Source organism: Macaca thibetana, chromosome X, assembly GCF_024542745.1.
Source record: "Macaca thibetana thibetana isolate TM-01 chromosome X, ASM2454274v1, whole genome shotgun sequence".
Lineage (NCBI taxonomy): Eukaryota > Metazoa > Chordata > Mammalia > Primates > Cercopithecidae > Macaca > Macaca thibetana.
In genome coordinates, this window is record NC_065598.1 from 131,019,255 (window position 1) to 131,035,239 (window position 15,985).

At 42.9% G+C, this 15,985-nt stretch overlaps 1 protein-coding gene across 1 annotated transcript in view; it reads left to right on the forward strand.

Moving 5' to 3' along the window:
* Positions 1–221: 221 nt before the first annotated feature.
* FHL1 (four and a half LIM domains 1) overlaps positions 222–15,985 on the forward strand; it is a 67,918-nt gene continuing 52,154 nt past the window's right edge. The window contains exon 1 of the mRNA XM_050777196.1: positions 222–340. The gene's annotated coding sequence lies outside the window, so the exon portion shown is untranslated. The remainder of the gene's footprint in view (positions 341–15,985) is intronic.

Here is a 15,985-nt window from a genome sequence, read left to right on the forward strand (position 1 = left end):
CGCCCGTCCGGCCGCCTCCCGCGCGCGCGCCCCGCACACAGCTTCCGTGCAGTGGGCAGAACCCGGCCCGGCGCGCGCTGCGCCCCGCCCCGGGCTAGCCGCGCCCGCCCCCGCGCTCCTGCTCCCTCCCCTCCTTCCCTCCCCGCCTCCCCCGCGCGCACCCCTCCCCTCGCGCCCCTCCCGCGCCCTACATCCACCGCCCGGCGGAGGGGGCTCAGTCCGCAGCCGCCGGCGGAGGGGGCTCAGTCCGCAGCCGCCGCCGCCACCGCCGCGCCTCGGCCTCGGTGCAGGCAGTGGCCGCCGCCGCCGAGACAGTTGCGCGGGCGAGCATCCCCACGCAGTAAGCCCGCTTTCTCTCCGCTTGTGCGCGCGTGTGTGCCTCCCGCCCGCCCGCGTCTTGGGTCCCGGGGGAGCGGCTGCCCTCCTGCCCCGCCGCCGCCGCTCTGGGCTGGTCCCTGCGGTCCCGGCTGCTCGGCCTTCCAGGGCTGGGTACCTGCGGCCTCGGCGGCCTCGCTGAGGCCGGGGGCCGGGGGCGTCCCGGGCTGCGGGGTGCGGGACGAGGGACTGCGAGGTCCCCCCTTGTGTGTGCCTCGGCCTCCCCTGGGTTTTCGCCTCGATGGGGACTAGGAGGCACTGGGGTGGAGGTGGGGTATTGGGAGTGAAATGGGGGCTCTCCATGTTTTCCTGTGCCGGGGATGGTGGGGAGTGAGAAGGGAGTGAAGGGGGGGGCCCTGGTTTTGTCACCAAGGATGGCGGGCAGTGGGGGGTGCGGCGAGGTGGGGACACCTCTTGGTTTTTTCAGCCAGGATAGCTAGCAGGGGCTGTGGGGAGCGGGTGAGGATGAAGCGGTGGGTCGACTCCCTTGGTTTTCCCATCAAGGATGGCGGGGATTGTGGAGGGGGGAGGTGGGAGACCTGCTTTGCTTTGCTTAACGAGGATGGCTGGGGTGGCGATGAGGAGTAGAGGTGAGGGGGCCCGCCTGGGTTTTCCTGACGCGGATGCTTGCGGGGTGGTTGGAGGATGGGGGTGGGGTACAGACTAAGGAGGGAGGGGGAGGGCCGGCTGTGGTTCTTCTGTCCAAGGGGGATGGCGCGGGTTTGGCGAGTGGGGGTGGGGAGGGGGTATTTCAGCTCCAGCGTGGAATCTAGAGAAGCACGAGGAAGGTTCTATCACGGGGGTTGAGCCTTAGAAGGTGGGTTTTCAAAACTGCAGGGCGTGACCTTTCCCGTCTCAAAAAGCGTGAAATCCTTACAAGGTGCCGTCTGTTCTAGGCTCTGGGAGAGAGATTTCTGCTTTCGAAGTTTCTCTTCCTTTCCTCTCTGCTCTTAGTCGTCCAGGACTAGGTAAAGGTTAAAAAATCATCAAGGCTAAGTCACTGTTGTGTCGTTCGTGGTGAGCGCTATATTATTTTCTGCATTTGGGAATGTGCGAGTTTTTCAGGTTTGTTTTGATTGCCCTTTACAATAAACACCCCATGCTAGGGAGACCCCTTGGGAAAATAAAAGGACGAGGCTTATTAATGGTATGCCAGGTTTGGATTTTGAATTCCTGAAGGGCAGGAGATAACATCCTTGTAGCATTTCGCTTGGTTTTCAGAAGAGTAGAAATAGTAGAATAAGCGTATGTATTTGCTGGAAGTCCCCTTGTATTCATTTAAATTATCCCTTCGGGATTATCCGAGCCCCCTTTGATTTGGATTTGGAATAGATCCAGTTTTCCTAATTGGAGCCATCATCTTGTAATTGCTTGTAATTCTTGTCTGGGTTATCAAATCTATGGCAAGCTTATAGAACAGCAGGAATAATTTTTTCCGTCATCTTGATTAAGACAGTTTTAATGTAAATGTTATGGTGTTCCTTGGAAATGTGAACATTTGCAGAATAGCACAAGTTTAAATTATGGGCCCCCCTGGAATTTTGTAAAGCCTTTCCCACCCCAGCTCATCTCCAAGAACCAGGACCTCCGGATCCTTACACTGAAGAAGCAAGGGCTTCTGGGATGGTAGCTTTGCGTTTACAAACTCATGTTCATATTTGCTTAAGAAGAATACGTATTGAGCAGGCATTTGCCTTTTATGTGGTGAGACTATAGTGTTTTCCCATTTTTGGTTACATAAGGTTCCAATCAAGTGTTTACCTTCAGTCTTTAAAAATGCTTATTTAACATTTTTAAGGGCCAATATAATCTTTATGCAACAGGAAATTGGTCAGATAGGCCATGATTTGTGCAAACCACCTCACAATAAGTACATAGTCTAAGACTATCATATAGATTCTGTAACCATATATGGTTTTTGAAATTCTAGGGTACCATTCCCATATTTAATTTTCAGAAAAGGAAAATATTTTTTTCAACCAAGTCTGGATTTTTGAGTGAAACTAAGAAACATTGTGTAAGATTTAAATTGACAAAATTCCTCCTGTATAATACGAGTGCATTGGAGGTAATTTAATATATATTAAATGAATGGACCGCTAAAACAAAGTAATTATTTTTTTTTTTTCCTGGAAGTGTCAAACTGGAAATGTTTAAGAGGAAATAGATTTTTAGTTACAAAGATCAACAAAAATGCATTTATTTACACTACTGTATTATAATGTTAATATGGTATTCACTCTGTGCCCAAATAACAATAGAAAAAATAGCATATTTTTATAGTAAAATTTAAGCCTAACGTGTTTTTCTCTGAGGAGTAGAATGCAGAAAGTGGTAAAAATCTTTTACAGAGAGAAGCATGTTGATAGGAAGTGGGCTTTAAGTTTCTCTCTGGACAAAAGGTGTAAATGGCATATTTTTTACCTGGCTTTTTGAGAATCTGTTGCCCCCGAGGACATGAAAGACATTTCAGGAATTAACAGAAGTCGGATCAGATTCTCTTGCTAGATGTTCTTAAAGATTTTGCTGATATGCATTTGAAAATTTGTAAATCAAGTTTTCATATAAGAAATTAACCCTCACCTCTAAAGTTTGAGCATTAGAAAAGTTTGTTGAAGGCATGGAAGGTAATTTCCTGTGACTGAACCCTGTTTTTCCACTCTCCACCTCCTAGTTCCCTTCTTCCCCATGCCTCTCCCCGCCTCCACCCCCCCCCCCGTGCCAGCAACGTTGGCTTTTATAACCTTATGGGAGTTGAACCAAATGTTCCTGCTTGCTTGAACTTGAGGCCTTATCTATTTGGCTGCTTTCCCCAACTTTTGCCTACTGAACTTTTTTTGTTAATTGAAGTATCTAGTTGTTTGGATTTGGGGTAAAAGGGAGGAGACTGTAATTATTTTCTCTTAAAAGATCTTTTAGCTCCTGTGGGAGAAGAGCAGAGAAAGGTTCTTTTTTGGTCAATGGTGTACTTAATTAAGCAGAATATATGACTGTTCGTTTATTCAACAAACGTTTGCCGAGTTACCTCCTCTGTTGGAGGCTCCATGCTAGATGTGGAGATATTTGGTTGATAAGAAATGGCTTCCGCCTTTCTGGTGCAGTTTTGAAAATGAAAAATAGATAGTGAATCTGTTGTGAATAATCAAGAATTGTCTGGAGTTTTTTGGAGATACACATAGCAACCTTCTATAAAACCATGCAAACGGTGGGGGCGTTTCTTTCCAGTCACTTATTCACTGCATAAACTGTACCTTGCTTTCTCAACTAAGACATGTTTTTTTTTAAAATTTTTTCATTTTGGGAAATCGTATTGTTTATAAGTCATATTAGGGTCTATGGCCTTTTCTTTTTTAAAAAAATAAAGTAAATAAGACATAGCTGATTTCTTGATGTTTACATTCAGCTTTGTATTACTGTATAGAGTAGGGAGAAGTGGAAGGCCAGCATCCCTTCCTGTGACTTAATGCATCTCTGATGGCAAATTGGGCCTCCCCAAAATATTTTTCTGGGGTCAACTTTGAATTATGGATAATAATGCATGATGGAGCCCAGAAGAGTGGATAGTCCTAAATAGTAGCTCAAATATATCTTTGACCTTCTAGAGGGCTACTTCCTGAGTGCCTGGAGAAACCCCCTCTGTGTGGATAGTGCCACACTGGTGGTTTTCAGCCAGGGCGCTTTTGCCCCCCCCAGGGGTCACTCAACAATTTTTGCCAGATGCACTCTACCGGCATTCAGTTGGTAGAGGCAGGGATGCTGCTTAAATATCCAACAGCGCATAGGGCAGTGCCCGGCAGCAAATATCCAGCCTGAAATGTCAGTAATGCTGAGGTTGATGTAATTTCCTCTACAAAATGTAGCAGAACATAATTCTGGGAGAGTAGAGAACAATAACAGCGTCTTGAGGTGACTGAGTAGTTGGCAGAGCTCACTTTATTAGTCTCAAAAATGACTAGTTCCAGCCAGGTGCTGTGGTTCACGCCTGTAATCCCAGTACTTTGGGAGGCTGAGGCAAGCAGATCACTTGAGTCCAGGAGTTCGAGACCAATCTGGCCAACATGGCAAAACCCTGTCTCTACTAAAAATACAGAAAATTAGCCGGGTGTGGTGGTGTGCGCCGGTAGTCCCAGCTACTTGGGAGGCTGAGGCACGAGAATCGCTTGAGCCCAGGAATTGGAGGTTGCTGTGAGCTGAGATTGCACCACTGTACTCCAGCCTGGGTGACAGAGTAAGACCCTGTCTTAAAAAAATAAAATAAATAAATAAAAGTGACTAGTTCCTGCATACCAACCTGAAGAATTAAAGAAAATAACAGCTACCATTTATGGCACTTACTCTGTGCCAGAGGACTTGTATACATTATATATTCTCTTCATTTTGTAAATGAGGAACCACACTCAGAGAGGTAAGGGAACTTGCCTGGGGCCTCACAGCTCATCAAGGTTAGAAGTAGAAATCAAGATTAAGATTATTACTCCTTTGAAGTTCATGGTTTTAAGCACAACTATGCATTATCTCTATTTCGGCATGCATCATTCAAAATCTTAACAAAATCAAAATTACTATATGTCCTATATACCATTGGGCTTGCCTGAGAGTAATTAAAACCATGAATGCTAAATGTGATCATACTTGGAGTAAGTGACAAGGAGTAGGGGAAAAGAGAACCAACATTAATTGAACACCTACTAAAATTTCAGGAAGCATGCAAATTAAATATACACCCATTGTCTAATTTGATCCTCACAGCAACTCTGCAGTTATGATGCACATTTTACAGATGAGATTGGGATATATTTGTTAGGTAACTTGTCTAAGATTGCACAACTAATAAGCAGCAGGGCTGGGATTTGAAATGATGTCCCACAACCAAGCCACTTTTTGCAGCTTACTCTAAAAGTTGGAAGTAAGTTGAGCCTCTTGGAGAAAGGAAGGTAGGCCCTGGGTAAAAAGTAATTTCAGGCAGAGTGTGGTGGCTCACACCTGTAATCCCAGCACTTTGGGAGGCTGAGCTGGGCAGATCACCTGAGGTCAGGAGTTCAAGACCAGCCTGGCCAACATGGTGAAACCCCGTCACGGCTAAAACACAAAAATTAGCCAGGCGTGGTAGCGGGTGCCTGTAATCCCAGCTACTCGGGAGGCTGAGGCAGGAAGAATTGCTGGAACCCAGGAGTCGGAGGTTGCAGTGAGCCGAGATAGCACCACTGCATTCCAGCCTGGGCTCTGTAGAGCTAGACTCCATCTCAAAAAAAAAAAAAAAAGTAATTTGAGAGGTAACGTGTAGTAGACGTTGGATTATATTCAGGTAGAGAATGGAGAGGTGAATTGCTGTACCTTCCTCAGCTGATGAGAATTGAATTCTACATGGAATTTGTTCTAGAGATCTACTCAAATTGAAACAGTGATTGTCATTTTGTCCAACTTCATTTTCTGTCTTACCTGAATTTTTCAAGCTGTGCTTTGATAACCATGAATCTGGAAGTTATGGAAGTCTGTGCTTAACCTTTCAGTAGCTCACCTTCCACCTTTCTTAGGGCTGTCCTGTAGAACACAGGAGTGACAACATTTGGTTTTTGTCTTCTTTTTACACAATTTAAACATTTGTGCTTGCTATGGAAGATGTTTTTATAATACACGGCATCAAATTCATTCTTGTGTTTTTCATATGGGGTTGTTTTGTTTTGACAACTAAATATTTATTTTAAGTTTTAATGTGTTTTGTTTCAGAGCACAAAAAGAGGAAACATTTAAAAAATAGCCCAATCACAATCATTTTATCTGAAAAGCATTTTTTTGGGGGTGGGGGGGTGCAGGAAAAGGACTGCATGTTTCATTTCATTTACTTCAGTTGGAAAGGAATTTTAACCATGATTCTCAAGGGCCAGGATGCTGGAAAAAAATGTTATTTAGATAAAATGCATGTTTTGATTTCCACATAGAACCGTGAGTCATAGATTCTGATTATAATAATAATGTCCTGATTCTACTACAGCAATCAGCCACTTGGGTAATCAACCACTGTGTATAGACATGCATGGTGATACCATCTGATTTGTCCCATCACCCACTGATTCATTCTAGAGTAGACTTGAGCGATCTGATGGAACTTGCAAGAATGAATGATCCTTTTGAAAATCAAATTTGTCAGTAAGAATGGTACATTTTATTGTAGGAAAATGCAGAAAATACAGAAAAGCTTCAAGAAGAAAACCAAAATCAGTCATAATTCACCACCCATAAATTAATGACAATATTTTGTATGTCCTTTAAAAATGCAGTACTTTCTAAAAATGGTGGATTCAAGCCCATTGCAAAACCTCCAACTTATATAGTGTGTTATTTTTTTTTAAATGACTAGAAGATTTTCTGAATGACTGCTACATCTCTAGATAGAAGTCACGGTCATAACCCATGAAAAGGGAAAGCTGACAGGCAGTTGGAGAACTATGCTATAGCATCTTCCTGACAGCTATTTAAAGAAGCTTAAGGATAGCTCCTTTAAATTTCTCCTCTTCCAACTTGAATGATCGAGTTTCAATGCTAAAAGAGGCTGTCAGTACCCACCTCTCATTATTTTACAGATGAGGAAACTGAGGCTCAAAGGGGTCAAGCATCTAATGTGCTAACATCAGAGTTCCAGCTTGAACTTTTAGGTTGTCTTCATAGGTAGGTAATTTTTTATTTCCTAAAGATTTCTCCCAGTCAAGAACTTTTTCATGGCCTGACCCTCAAAAGAACAAGCTCTTCTGGTGGGAGTATACTATAAAGGATACTAAAAGGCCGAGTATAATACTTCCTAATTTCAGAATATGTTCCAAACAGTTGTGGGCAGTACAGGAATTTTTCATGTTATTTGCTTTATTGTAATTGAATATTTAGTGATGGGGAACCTCTTGAATGGGTCTAACTCTCAGTTTAATTTCCCCTAGCCTATGGGGCTAGTGCCAAGGCATATATGAAGTATGCCTATAGGTACAAAAATGAAAGATGACATTAAAAGAGTCTTTAGACATGGTAGCCTGGAAAATCACAATTAGGGCTTTTGCTCCATGAAAGTATTTTTTTTTCCTTTATAAAGGGAGATATCTGTTGAAATTGTGGGATAGAGATTTTAAAGATTGCATCTGCTTCCAAACTAAGGTCAAAAGTTAAATTGTAGTAAATGTGTGCAGTGTGGTATCATTAAACTGCGCACACATACATGAAATTGTTGTTTTAATCTGGCATCCCTTTTTTTTTTTTCTTTTTTTTTTTTTTTTTTTTTTTTTTTAGATGGAGTCCTGTGTCGCCCAGGCTGGAGTGCAGTGGCGCTCTCTCAGCTCACTGCAACCTCCACCTTTCGGGTTCAAGCGATTCTCTTGCCTCAGCCTCCCTAGTAGCTGGGATTACAGGCACATGCCACCACACCTGGCTAATGTTTGTATGTTTAGTAGAGATGGGTCTTTACCATGTTGGCCAGGCTGGTCTCAAACTCCTGACCGCAGGTGATCCACCTACCTCGGCCTCCCAAAGTGCTGGGATTATAGGTGTGAGCCACCACGCCCAGCCTTAATCTGGCATTCTTAAAAAAATAAGTTATTTCGCTTTCTTCTCCCTTTTCTCCTGCCCCATTTCATTTCTTTCTGTAGCTGTGAGGGTCACTCTTCGTGTCTGTTTCACTCTCAGGGTGACTCTTTTTTCAGTCCACCTGACTGCACCCACTTACCTTTTTCCAGGCTCTCCATGGATCCATATCCTTCTATCACATTCATCTGCCACTGCATCTTGCCCTTGTCCCCATTTACCATTGTTTAAATTACCCCACCCTGGGCTGGGCCAGGGCTGTTTTTCAGCTTAGGCTGGGCAGGGAAGCTGATCTCCAGGGCAGATGTGGAGTGAGAAGAGGAGTTGTCACTCTATACAGAAATGTCATTGACAGAATAGGATTAAACAAAATATGTACAGAGTTATAGGCTATGTATACGTGTAAACTTGTGAACACAAAATCATCCCTTCTTTACAGCCAGGGTTCCAGCAAATGCTAAGGCTACATGAAATAATGAGTATGGATACCTATTGCCGATGGCTTACTATTTGAACAAGTGAGAGAATTGTACTCTTGCCTAGGGGTGTATGTTTAAGTAGTTTGTTTTTTTTTTTTTTGCTCCCGTTCCTTGTTATTGCCTGCTAATGGATATGTATATTGTCAGTAAGTGACCGACTCTCCCTAGCTTCCTGTAATACACTGTATTTCTCTTCTGAAAATGGATGTTCCTCTGTATTTAAACCACTGAGATTTACTTGTGCCTCATTTTTGAACTACTATAGATAAAAAACACACAATAGGAAATACTTGTGGACTGTTTTTGAAATGCAGTGAAACCTAGAAAAAGAAAATAACAATCAAAATAATAAGTATCTGCTGTCAGCATTTTACTGCTTCTAGAATTGATATTCTCTTTGCCCACATAAAATCTCTCTGGATGTTATTCCTCTTGCAAGACATAGTAGCTTTTGCTCCTGTTCCTTATTATTGCCTGCTAATGGATATGTACATTGTCAGTAAGTGACCAGCTCTCCACTGCTTCCTGTAGTACACTGTATTTCTCTTCTGAAAATGGATTTTCCTGTGTATTTAAACCACTGAGATTTATTTGTGCCTCATTTTTGAACTACTGTAGATATAAAAGGCACAGATAGAAAATACCCGTGGACTGTTTTTGAAATGCATTGAAACCTAGAAAAAGAAAATAACAATCAAAATAATATGTCTTGTCAGCATTTTACTGTTTCTATTTGCCCACATAAAAACTCTCTGGATGTTATTCCTATTGCAAGACATTAAATATTCCATAGACTTTTTTTTTTTTTTTTTTTTTTTTTTTGAGACGGAGTTTCGCTCTTGTTGCCCAGGCTGGAGTGCAATGGTGCAATAATGGCTCACTACAACCTCCGCCTCCGGGTTCAAGTGATTCTCCTGCCTCAGCCTCCCAAGTAGCTGGGACTACAGGCATCCACCACCACGCCCAGCTAATTTTTGTATTTTTGGTAGTGACGGGGTTTCACCATGTTGGCCAGGCTGATGTCAAACTCCTGACGTCAGGCGATCCGCCCTCCTCTGCTTCCCAAAGTGCTGGGATTACAGGCGTGAGCTGTTCTGTAGACTTTCTAATAACAAGAATTTGTAATAGTCACAAGGTTTTAAATTTCCTTTTTAGTACTAAGGAAATGATAGCTGGGAATGCAGAGGCTTTATTGGCAAGATTGTTTTGACAAGGATGGCACAAAACTAAATTTCTATACTTGATTAATTTATAAGTCTTGTCACTCACTTTTAGTTTTAGAGTGTGGATAAGGCTGTTTGATTTTTGTCAGATTTGAAATGTATGATTTATGAGACATTAAGGATTGGTTTTTCAGTGCACTCTTCCAGGTCTAGTTTTATGCATCATTCTTGTTTGGGAAGCTGATTGCAAGTCTGCCTACAGACATAATCAATCACCTGCACCTTCAGGTGGCCAGGTGGACTGAAGTAAAAGATTTTCCCCAAGGTTTCTCAGAGACTAAAGAATACACACACACACACACACACACACACACACACACACACACACACACAGGCAGACATGCAAATTATCGGTCCAAAAATATTTATATCACTAAGCCAGAGCAGTGGATTTAGACATTTGACTTAACAAAATTTGTTTTTCTTTTTTCTTTTTTTTTTTTTTTTGAGACGGAGTCTCGCTGTGTCTCCCAGGCTGGAGTGCAGTGGCGTGATCTCGGCTCACTGCAAGCTCCGCCTCCCGGGTTCACGCCATTCTCCCGCCTCAGCCTTCCCAAGTAGCTGAGACTACAGGCGCCCGCCACCACGCCCGGCTAGTTTTTTTGTATTTTTAGTAGAGACGGGGTTTCACCATGTTAGCCAGGATAGTCTCGATCTCCTGACCTCGTGATCCACCCGCCTCGGCCTCCCAAAGTGCTGGGATTACAGGCTTGAGCCACCGCGCCCGGCCCAAAATTTGTTTTTCAACACGTTCTAGCAACTACCCTGTAAATGATCGTCATTTCACCTACAACAATGAGAAGATAAAGTCCTCAGCCACATAGCTTCTAGAGGCTAAAGAGGCACGTCAAGTTGTTTGTCAAAGATTCCACACCTTCAGATGCCAGGGTCAACACAAGTTTTCAAACCCTAGACCCAGTCCCTTCTAGGCCACAGAAGGTCTGCCTCTTTAAGGAAGGAATTTTCCAATGCACTAAGCACAGGTAATCACACTAAAGAAAGAAACCAAGCAGCCAAACTAATAGGAGGAGGTGAAAGTTTATACTTGCATCTTATAGCAGATGGCCTTTGTTAAAGTCACTTTTAAAATATCAACTTTACGGAGCATGATTTAGGTACAAAAACCGGCGTCCAATTAAAGCCTCCAATTTGATGAGTTGAGACAGATGTATATACCCATGAAACCACTGCCCCAATCAGGATGTAGAATGTTTTTATCACCTCCACAAGTTTACCCTTGCTGCTTTTCCAGTAACATTCTTCCCCCTGCCCCTTTTCCCAGACATCCCCTGTTATGCTTCGGTGTGAGAGCCACTTTCAAAACTCAGATTTGAAAGTTTGTGGACCTTCCTCTATAAAAAGCCTATATTTACGTCCAAAATGCAATTGTGTTCTCTATGTTTAAAATAATATTACAGAGAAATTCTAGGTATTGATTTCCTAGAATCTTTCCCTGATCCTCTGCAAATAAGCTATTTAGTAAATAGTTTCACTATGTGCTTGAATTGAAGAGAAATTACAGCCAAGAGAAAAACAATTCTAATAGACAGAAAAGCAGTGTATGTTCTTCTCAAGTAGTTACAGTGAGATGTCAAATCCCTCAAGACCCGGAAAAATAAAATTTGAATTTTGCTTCGTACTTACATGTAAAGTACAAATGAAGACTGAGAATAAAGATTTTATATGTATCTATCTGTCTCTCTGTCTACCTATCTAATCATCCATCCATCCATCCCTCCAGCTAGTGTGTGTATATATGTTTCTGTATAAAATTACTATGTATTAATAACCCTATCCCTTGAGGATTCCAAAATATTTGAAGGCTTCAGAGGGAATTTTTTGTGCATGGAAGGTGTACTATCTTTACAAACTTAGGTGAAAAGCAAGCTTTTCATATGCTGTTATTCTCATTGATATATTTAATTGAACTAATAATTATTGGGCAATTTAAAGGCTACAGCATTGAGATGCAGTTTGCCCCTTCGTTTGTCAACTTCTAGAAAAATCCAAGTGTCAAAAACTATCTCGCTGGCTCTCTGTTCTGTTGCTGTTATTTTGGCATGTGTCTAGTCTCCTCTTGCCACTCTAGATTTCTACTGTTTTTGCCCTATTTTTTTTTTCCTTCCCTGATTTTCCTCCTCCGTGTCTTTCCCATATCCTGATGCCACTTCTCTTGCACTGCTCTGCTTTCTCACAAGAAAGCCATTTTTATAAACATCTCCAGACTGAGAGGGCAGCAGACTAATTCCAAAGTGTCAGATAGCATCTTGGAGGCTGTTTCTCCTGTGATCCAACACTTCTTCACACACCTTTCCAGTTTTGAGCTGTACTGGAGATTGGAGAGTTGTGAAAGGATGGTTTTTGGATAATCAAAGTTGAATATACTTGCTGGGCTGTGTTATGGACCGTCTTTGAAACCATGAATCATTAAAAATAAGGGAATAGTTTACATTATAATATTCCTAGGAAACTTCCTTTGATAACTGTAAAGCAATTAAAATTGTCCTGAGATAAGGTGATTTATTGTTTTTCAGAATGGGCCATAAAGATAATAAAGAACCCCTTCAACATTTGTCAAAACCCATAAAATGCACAACGTAATGAATGAACCCTAATGTAAACCCTACACTTTAGTTCATTATAATGTATTAACGTTGGCCTATCAATTGGGACAAATGTACCACATCAATACAAGATTTTAATAATAGGGGAAACTGGGAGATGGATGCTAAGGAGGCATACAGAAACTCAGTACTTCCTACTTAGTTTTTCTGTAAACCTAAAACTGCTCAAAAAATAGTCTACTAATTAAAAGGCTCATGCCTGTAATCCCAGCAATCTGGGAGGCCGAGGTGGGTGAATCACTTAAGGCCAGGAGTTTGAGACCAGCCTGGCCAACATGATGAAATCCCGTCTCTACTAAAAATACAAAAATTAGCCGGGTGTGGTGGCATGTGCCTGTATTCCCAGCTATTCGGGTGGTTGAGGTGGGAGAATCACTTAAACCCGGTAGGCAGAGGTTGCAGTGAACCGAGATCGCGCCACTGCACTCCAGCCTGGGAGACAGAGTGAGACCCTGTTTTAAATAAATAAATAAATAAATAAATAAATAAATAAATAAATTCCAGTGTTTGTTTTTCAGAATGAGTGAAATAAGAGGTGTGTTTCTTGTTGAGTGATGTAACCTGTGGCATGAGCCCCTGAAAAGGGGAAGTATGAGGTTCCAGGAGAGCTGCCCAGTACCTCCAATGCTATGTCTAGTTGCACAATAGTCAGTAGATAGGTCAGTGGGAGCACTGGGTTGGGACTTCACATGCCACCCTTGAAACATCATGCCATCTTTGCAGTGGAGTCCCAGATTTTGCAAATCCCCTGCCCTACAACCCAGTGGGCCCTTTTTGACCCTTGCATTTGTGGTATCATTAGCAACAGGGACAGTTGGTGAGCTTATGCCAACTCCAAGCCAATATCCAGGTCAGAGTTCAATTGCTTTGGGCCAAAGGCTGTTATTGCATGGCTTGTAGGAGCGTAGACCCAATGCCCGAACTTCCATGCACTTACTCAATATGGCCAGCTCTACAGTAAACGTGTGTGAAAACATTCAGTTTTTATAGTCATTAATGTAAATAGTTTCTTTATATTGGACCTGGGTAACTATGATGGGCAATTACAAGTACGCATTGCTTTCCTGAGTTGGCTGTGAGAACAGAACATTCTGTGGTAAGTGGTAGTGGGGCTGAGGGGAGGATCAGGTCTGAGAGGGGCATTGCAACTGCAAAGGGAAAGAAAAAGGACTGAGAAACCATTAAGGATTAGAAGGCAAATGGGAGCCATAACTCAAGCACTGTGTATCTTAAAGAAGTGGTTGTCTGTCAGGTCTGTGATAAGACCTGGGGTGAAAAATCTCATAGTTCGTGTGATTAGCTGAAAGATACCAATAAAGGGAAGAGTTGGTTATAGAGTTCCTCTGTTTAGTTTTTTTTTTTTTTGAAACTCTGTCTTGCTCTGTTACACAGGCTGGAGCACAGTGACGATCGTGGCTCACTGCAGCCTTGACCTCCTGGGCACAAGTAATCCCTCTGCCTCAGCCTCCTGCGTAGCTGGGACTACAGGTGTGCATCACCACACCTATCTAATGTTTTAGTTTTGTAGAGGCAGGGTCTCGCTATATTGTTCAGGCTGGTCTCAAACTCCTGGCTTGTTTAGCTTATTAAACTTTATTTTGTATATTGGAAATAATTCTTTGTGTACAGATCTATCAGGTATACTCTTTGTTACATCTATTGTTAGACAAAGTTTTATTTTTCTTAATTTCATTGGTTGCCTGAATTGACTATATATGCGGTACCACCTGTTAGAAGCAGATTTTGATGAGGAAGGGGAGAAAGAGGATAAAAATAACTTCTTCCTCAAGTCCCATTTCATGATGGAAGCTGGGATTCCAGTTCAGTGGCCAGGCTAACTGGTCACTTGATGCCAGTAGTGAGCCAAATGGTGGCACTGCCACTGGATTTCTTTCAGTCAGCTTCACAATCGATACCAAATCCTGCAGCTGACGTGACTTTACTGCAATTCCTGTTGATTGGAAAAATGGCAAAAGTCACCATCTAACCCAATCATAATATGTTTGTTTCCCAGGTATAGACAGGCTGGGTTAGTCATTAGGCCTAGCATAGTCATGCTCCCTAACTACTGTAAGTATCTGGAAGGACTGAGGAGGTGTAGTGGCAGTGGCTTGTGGGACAGGCATGTGACAGCATCCTTTTGCCCCCTTGCTGCTCACCCACCTGCTGCTTGCCACCTATTGGCTCCTCTTCATCTTCCCCTCCCTCTGTCTTCTCTTTACCCTTAATCCAGCTACCTTTGAATTTTCTGTTAAGGAACCAGGAGGGTCTCAGCATGAAAATAATTGGCTGAAGTATTCAAAGTACCGGAGCAACATACTTTATAATTCTTGGACTGCCAGATTGTTACTGCTGCAGTGGTTTGTTCGGTATTAAATGAGACTTAGGGTATTTCGTAAATGTTTTCTGACATACAATTTGAAAGTTGAATTTTGTCACCTTACACACTTAATTATCATTCCTGCGACTTTAAAACCCTCCTAAATTTTCCTTATGTATTTATGATTATCCCCATAGCAGTTAATGGCAGCATGCATGCTGATGTGAAGGATTTGCTCCAGGGCTAGTTGATGGGAGCAGAGCTGCCCAGTTGCTGAGGTGTAAGGAAACAGTTCATGGAGTGCCAATGACAATTTAGGAAAAGTATGGGGCTGAGTACTTAGTAAGATGAAATAAAAAATATTTATCGAGTGCTTACTCTAAGGAGAAGGCACTTGGCTAGGTTTGCTAGATGCTGTGGGGAGCCTTAAAACAACAGTGATCTCTTCAAGGCCGGGCGTGGTGGCTCACGCCTGTAATCCCAGCACTTTGGGAGGCCGAGGCGGGTGGATCACTTGAGGTCAGGACTTTGAGACCAGCCTGGACAATATGGTGAAACCCCATCTCTACTAAAAATACAAAAATTAGCTGGGCATGGTGGCGTCTGCCTGTGGTCCCAGCTACTCGGGAGGCTGAGGCAGGAGGATCACTTGAACCTAGGAGATGGAGGTGGCAGTTAGCTGAGATTGTGCCACTCCCCTCCAGCCTGGGCGACAGAGAGAGACCTTTTCTCAAAATACTAGCGATCTCTTCAAGCAAAGAACACCCATTCTAATTGGAGAAACTGTTAAAGACACATGAAGGATGTGGTGGAAAGAGTTTTGAACTGTGTAGGGTGTGGGGAGGGAGTCAGGAGTTTTGAATCCTAGCCCAAGTTCTGCCACTAAGCATTGGAACCTTTGGGCAAATCATCTCCCCACTCTGGGTCTCAGTTTATAAAAAGGCAAATGAACGAGATCATCTCTAAGATATTCTGTGGATTGATTCATAAATGTGGAAGAGATTCTGGAAAACGGAAGCTTGAGCCCAGGAGTTCCAGACCAGCCTGGGCAACGTGGTGAGACTCTGTCTCTACAAAAAATACAAAAAAATTAGCCTGGTAAGGTGATGTGTGTTTGTAGTCCCTGTTATTCAGGAGGCTGAGGGTGGAGGATCACATGAGCCCAGGAGGCTGCAGTGAGCTATCACCTGGGAGCTTGTTAGAAATGCAACTTTCATGGGCCCCACTCCAGATCTAGGGAATCAGAAACACTGGGGATGGGGCCCAGCCATCTGTGTCCTAACAAGGTCCTCTCTCAGGAGATTTTTGAGGCACAATAAAGTCTGACAATTACAAGCTATAGGAATTTGGGGCAGTGATTCTCAGCTTCTGCCATACAATAGATTCATCTAGGGGAACTTT